The sequence below is a fragment of the Lolium perenne genome, chromosome 5, assembly GCF_019359855.2.
Source record: "Lolium perenne isolate Kyuss_39 chromosome 5, Kyuss_2.0, whole genome shotgun sequence".
NCBI lineage: Eukaryota > Viridiplantae > Streptophyta > Magnoliopsida > Poales > Poaceae > Lolium > Lolium perenne.
The window spans coordinates 170,220,703-170,227,818 of NC_067248.2; positions in this window are offsets into that span (position 1 = coordinate 170,220,703).

Below are 7,116 nucleotides of genomic sequence, written 5' to 3' on the forward strand. Positions count from 1 at the left end.
AAACGTGTCAGGCGCTGGTGCCAAATCCGGCATAGTCCGGCGGTGGGGGCACACATGGGAATTGGGGATTGAGAACCTTGTCTGCGCGTGCCCAGAGTTGCAGAAGATCCATTCCGCACCGGCCGGCGAGACATGGCCGGAGCAGGGCGGCTGGGATGGATTTGCGGCGGCAGCGGTAGGATTTGTGGTTCCTCTGATTGAACGTGGATATATGCTATCAGAAAGGACGATTCAGCACGGGAAGAAGGAAGAATTTGGCGCGACGAGCAAAGTTATTCCGCGCTTCGGAGCACTGGATTTGGCAAACGCGTTGATAAGGGAAAGCAAGTCATACAACGCCAAGAGTTGCCTTCCCGTTCTTGATAAGAGAAGTTCCCTTGTGGAAGGGAAGGCTCGGGCCTTTCTTCGCTATCTCTCGCCTCCACGTTTGCAAATGTCCTACGTGGAGCTGTTAAGAGAAGGCTGACGTAGGAGCGTTGTACATGCCCTTAGAGCATGTCTAACAGACCTCCTAAAAGCCATCCGTAAAAGAACCGACGATATACGGGGTAGAGCTCTACCCGGCCGTTTAGAAGACCCCGTAAATCAGCCCCCCGTATCGATTTTTTCCAGTTTTGGCTACGGGGCGGCTCTTCGCCCCCTACTTGTGCGGGGTGGGAAGGGGAATAGAGGGCCAAACCACCATTCTCCCCTCCACTGCGCGCGAAGGGTTTCAGCGAAACCCAACCGTCGCCGCGGCCTCCCGATCTCCTCCGCCCCGCCCTTTCCGGCGACGACGCGGCCGGATCTCGCTGCCATGAATCGCCCGCAAGCCCCGCCGACCGCCGGCGTTGCACCACCTTTGCCCGCGGTGGTTGATGTCCCCATCGGAGGTCCGCCAAACACCGGCGACATCTCGGCCATGATCTCCGCCGCCATCCCGTTGAAGAGGAAGAGGATCCTGAAGAGGGTCTTCGAAGCCCCCGCGGCGGCCGCATCTCCGCCGGTTGTGACTGCCGGAGCTACCAAGAAGGGGGAAGGACGAAGGCGAAGGCGGTCGGGCCGAGGGGTGCCCCGCCGAGCAAGGTGAAGACAAAGGAAATCAGCCGCATCGGCCTCGCGCCTCCACCCTCCATGGACGTAGACAAGGTGTTCGATGTTGAGTCCACAACATCGTACATGGACATGCTCAACGATTTTCTCGGTGGACTTGGGCACCGACATCGATGCGTTCAATGGGGAGGACAATGGCAAAGGGATTGATGATAATTATGCCGAGGAGGAGGAGGGTGAGGGTGAGGGTGACGAAGCGGTCGATGACGAGGAGGTGGTTGAGGTTGATCCATCTGCCGCTGGTTCTTCCATGCCGAAGCCACGCACCTAAAACTACACCGAGATTGAAGACGTGACCTTGGTCCGTGCTTGGGGTAGGGTGAGGATGGATGCGTGCACCGGAGTGGATCAAGTTGGCAAGCGCGATTGGCAGCGCATCGAGGATCTCTACCATCAGCTGCAGCCTCGCACCAAGAGTATCGCCGACAGATCCTACCGCTCCCTTGAAGGCCGGTGGAACACCATCAAACCAGCTTGTTCTCGTTGGAGTGCTGCCATGGACCAAGTGGCCGACAACCCCCCCCCCCTATGGATGCGTGCCGGATGACTATGTAAGTTTTCCAACTTTGTTGTTGTCCATACTATGTGTTGATGATGTGCAAACATCACATTAATATTGTTGTTGTGCAGCCCAAGTATGCTCAATTGAGGTACAAAGACATGGCCGGCTCCAAGAACGAGGAATTTTAGTTCCAACATTGCTTTTCCTTGCTTCAACATCTTCCTAAGTGGAAGTTGAGGGACAATGAACCAAAGTGCAAGAAGGAAGCTCTTCTCAACATGGATGATGAAGCGGAGGACATGAGTGCGGAAAACAAAGACAAGCCCGAGGGCTCCAAGAAAGCCAAGGAGAGGGTGAAGGTAGAAGGCGGAGCAGCTAGCTTCAAGGAGAAGTTGGATCAACTCATGAAGTCCAAGGAGGCATTGCCGATGAAGACATTGGAGACCAAGCTCCTCATCACCGAGAAGAAGAAGGAGGTGAAGCTTGCCAAGGTGGAAGCAAGGCGGGAAGACGCCAAGGTGAAGGCCGAACTGGAATCGAGGATGCTCGCACTCAAAGAAGCCAAGGCCATGAAGGAGCTCTTGGCCGAGGAGAGGGCGATCATGATGATGCGCACCGAGGACATGGACAAGGATCAGCTGGCGTGGTGGAAGGAGACCAAGGCGGACATCATGGCGAGGAAGATGCTTGCGCGTCAAGCTCGTGCTGCACGTGTTGTTGGTGCGTTGACTCCTCAAGGTGAGTCTCCGACGAGTGGTGGCGGCGCTGGCGATGGACTCGTTGATGGTTGATCGCATTGATGGTGTTGGTGGTGGCTTGAACATTGGCTATGAGCGCGTTGATCGCGTTGTGATGTTAAAACTATAAATTATGCATCACATGTTTTGGATGTGCTATGTTTGATCACAAATTGTTGTCAGAAATTGTTGTCTAAAACCCTATTTTGAGGGGTTGGAAACTCGTCCGAGCTAGCAAACCCTGTATCCCCACCCCGTAAAACGTTCCGATTCTGTTTTACGAGGTGGGGATACAGGGTTTGCTAGCTCGGACGAGTTTTCGGCCGGTGGAAAGTGAATACAGGGCCCTCTACTCGCGTTTTACGGGGCAGAAAAATAGGAGGTCTGTTAGACATGCTCTTAGCATTGCCACTGGTTGCTCGACGAGAAATGCTACACTTACCTACGGGATTAGGTGGTTGCAGCTCGTTTGTTGCAAATTCGGTTGCTCTCGTGATTTTAGGCCCACGATGTCTTCACAGATCTCCACCTCATCCGGTAATGAAATTTCGTAAGTGTAGTGTTATTGTTGCTCGACACCTGCCATTTTCAATAAAAATCTAGCTCGTTGGCTCCAACCTCCGGTGTTTTAAGTACAAATATAGCCTGGAAAAAATATAAGTATTCAAGAAATATATAGCCATATAGGAGAAGCCTGTATTGATTTAAAAAAAATATTCAGACAATTTTGAAAATATATTTATAGCACAGAGAAAACAATACTAGTATAGTTTTAGGGTCCCTAGTAGTTACTTTATAGTTTTAGAATTCCCCCAATGCAATTCTCTCCAAACATCAAGAAGGCACAGGCAGGAAAAAGAAAAATGGATTGAAGAGAAAGAGAAAAACTATTACTATTTATGTTTCAAAACCAAATCAGCCTTCTGAATTTGTTGGGCGATTCAAACATGGAAAAAAAATGTGAAAATCTTCATGGAACCTTTAGACATAAATAGGAGAAGCTCGTGGTATTTTTGTTTGAACTTTTAAGCTCATTTGGAGAGTATTTGTCATAGGTTGAAAATAATAGCTACTTTATGGTTTTAAAATTTTCCCTTATAATGGAATTCTCTTTTGAGTTATAAATGGTTGCGCACAGGTAATAGTAATGCAGCAGAGAGGAAGAGAAAAAACATTTTTTTTTTTTACCGAAGGCTCATCATAATATGGTACAACAATGCATGTGAATGAGATTGTAGAATGCACTGATCGAAGTGGGGAATACACTTCACAATGAAAAAAAAGTATGATTTCCTTTGATTCAGTATACACCAAATTTAGAATATTGCAGAGATAAAACAACATAGTATCCTTAAATTTCAGAACAAATCATTTCTTGGTTTTCACTCTTTTTGGAACAGAAAATTCTCTGAATTACCCCATTTAATGAAAATTGTGCCTCGTTTTACTCCTTATAAGCATTTGGCCAGTTGTTCGTCATGCGACTCACTCCGCAGGGCCGATGTGGCATGATGACTACATCTCCATGGCCCATGGCAAATACGCCAAATCCGAGGGGACAAGGAGTAAAATATTTCGGGCAAATTTGTACATAGTCCTTTTGGGCAAATAACTAACAAAAGAAGCCCTCTATATGGGCTTTAAAATTTAAAACAAATTTAAAAAAAAACCCTAAGCTAGGGTTTGCTCGACGACGCGGTGGCTAGTCCCTGTGGGCGTCGTCGGCGTCGGCCTCGACGACGTCCCCGGGCGGCGAGGCACTATTGTGGCTCGACCGCGCCGGGGACTCCGGCTACGGAGACCACAGGGCCTCCTCCCAGGCGGAATGGGGGTCCGGAGCCGCCCGCTGCTCCGCCGCGGTAGAGCGGAGTTGCGCCTCCTCCCTGAGGCACTGCTCCCTCTCCTGCCAGGCGAGGCGCCTGGCCTTCTGGCGCCGCTCCTCGTCCGCGCGGCGCCTGGCCTCCTGCCGCATCTTGTCCTCGCGCCGGAGCCTGGCCTCCTCCTGCCGCCGTGCCGCTTCCTCCTCCTGCCACCACGCCGCGCGGGCCTGGGCGAACAACTCCCAGGCCTCGGCGTCCTCAACCGCCTGCCTGGCCTCCTCCTCCATCGCGGAGGTGCGAATGGCCGCTTGGAGTTGCGGCCATTTCGCTTCCTCCTCCGCCGCCGAGATGATGAGAGCGGCGCGAAGGTCGGGGTCCTCCTCCGAGCACTCCGGCTTGGGCTGGAGCAGCAACGGCGCCGGTTGCGCCAATGCCGCGCCGCCGCGAGCGGCCTCTCCGATATGGAGGCCGCCGCGGTTTCCTCCGGCCCACAGCACCGGTGGAGGACGGCGGCTGCTGCTGGCCTCCTCGTCGTTGGCTCCGGGAGCGAACCGTCGCTTCGGGGCCATGGCGGCGGTTGCGCTCAGGGAGTGGACAGTGGAGTGGAGAGTGGACTGGAGGGACAGATCCCTCCAGTCCACATTTAATAAGCCTCCCCGATCACCGACGGGTGGGCCCAAGGGAGACGAGCAGCCCAGCGGCCGGACGCGATTGGACGCCGCGTGCATTTCCATGGCCACGCAAACCTAGCCCAGATTTGGGCCGGGTTTGCGTCGTTCCGGACACCGCGGCCATCCGCATTCGCGGTGCGTCGCCGCGTTGGACCGCGTTTTTGTTCGGCTGAACCCATCCAAAATCCAAACGCGCGGGCACGGGATGGGTCGCCGCGTTGGAGATGCCCTCAGTTCCATTTGTATGGGTCCTCTAACAGAGAGTTCTGTGATTGATTGAAAGCTCCGGTCATTCCAGGAAAAAAAATTGACACGGTATAACAAATGTCCCAGCGTAATAATATATCTCACCTACTATATACAAAGTTATTATACAATCATTTTTATATATTTTCTGAATTCTGAAGCGGATGAGATGCATATGGATGAATATATAGTTATATACCACACATGTTATTTCAGTCTACGCCTGCCTCAAAAGCCCCTACAAGCAAAGCCAAGAAAATGTCTGCTAGTCTATAGATGCAACATATGGGAATCGGAGGCAGCGGGAAAACAAGTCAGCAGGGCTACTCGCTCCGGTTGTTCCTTCCATTGAACCATCCAGGATTAACTACAAGCAAAGCCTATTTACTCTTTCTATTGACTGCCATTCATCCAAGGATTAACTACAAGCAAATTTCCTAGCTAACTAAGGGCATCTTCAACGCGGCGACCCATCCCGCTTCCGCGCGTTCGGATAGGTCGAATCGGATAAAAACTCGATCAGCGCGCGGACTCATTCCTAAAACAGATAGCCAACCGTTCCATATCCCAACAATCTTCTCGCTGGAGGAGACAATGCTAGACCAGGCCTCGAGTTCAAAGCAATTCTGCTTGTACCTAGCTATCACATTTGATTGTGAACTTGAGATGCAATTTGTAAAATATTTCTCTTATAGCATTTGACCGTGAATTAAAATATGTACACTATTTGTTACTCCATCCGTCTAAAAATTAGCATTTCAATTTGTTTCTATATACAAATGTATTTATAACTAAAATGTGTTTGCATCTAAACAAAACTAAGAAACATATTTTTAGACGGAGTTAGTACAAAAAAATAGACCAATTCCTACGAATTTGCAATCGTATTTCAATTAAAACTACTATGTCACTTAAACTTTTGAATTGTTGCAGATTATATGTATTCTGATATTTATATTCAAATCTATAGGTTTTAGCGAACATGTTGCTTTAGTAGAACCGAAAATGAAAAATGATTGCACCCATTAGCTAGGTACTAGCATGGTACGTACAGTTGTTCATCTAAATTATCCGGACGACCCGCCAAAGGACAATTGGCCCGAACAAAAAGAGGCAACTTACAACCTAAATAAGATGCACACAACCACGTTTGTGAACAATTGGTTTCCACATTTTTTACCTACTCACCCACCAAAAAATTACACGTCACTAATTTAGTGTTTCACCCACCGCTAAATTAATTTTGTTGTGAATTTGCAATTACAAGCTTGTTATTGATTGAGGTATTTTTAAATATTTTCGATTTGAATATAAACTATATCATTTTTTTGAATTGCCATAGATCATATATATTCTCATATTTATACTCAAATATTAGGTTTTAGCGAATATCTTGCTTTAGTAGAACCGAAAATGAAAAACTGGTTGCACCCCTTAGGAACCTTGGTAAAGTTGGTAATCTAAAATTGTCTGGTCGACCCCCAAATCGACAATTGGGCCGAACAGAAATAGGGAATTTACGACCTAATTTTGACGCACACAACTCTTTTGTGAATAATTGGACTCCACATTTTTTACCTACTCACCCATCAAAAATTTACACGTCACTAATTTATTATTTCACCCACCACCTATTACGGCCAATAGGTTTTAGTGTATGTGGGCAAGGAGATGGGTTTGTCTATGGGTATATATATGTATACCATCTAAAATTATCTCCCCCGGCCCATCTGTTGATACCAATACGAAGAGGATCGATCGAAGGACCATCCGGAAGTTCAATACCGAGCATATCCTCGACTAAGCAGCCTAAAAGCTCCTTCGAACAAAGTCAATAGCGATTGTTTTCGTGCTCGTGTTAGGTGAACCAATTGGGGGATGAGAGGCTACGGAAAATAAGTCAGCAGTGCTACCACTTGTGCATGAATCAGAAAGCATGGTGGGCAAGACAATATTGTCTAACGCAGAACCGATCACTCGGGACGCAGATGCTAATCCTTTGTCCGGAGAAATGTGTATATCCTTTTAGGCTGAAAGCACTGAAGCTT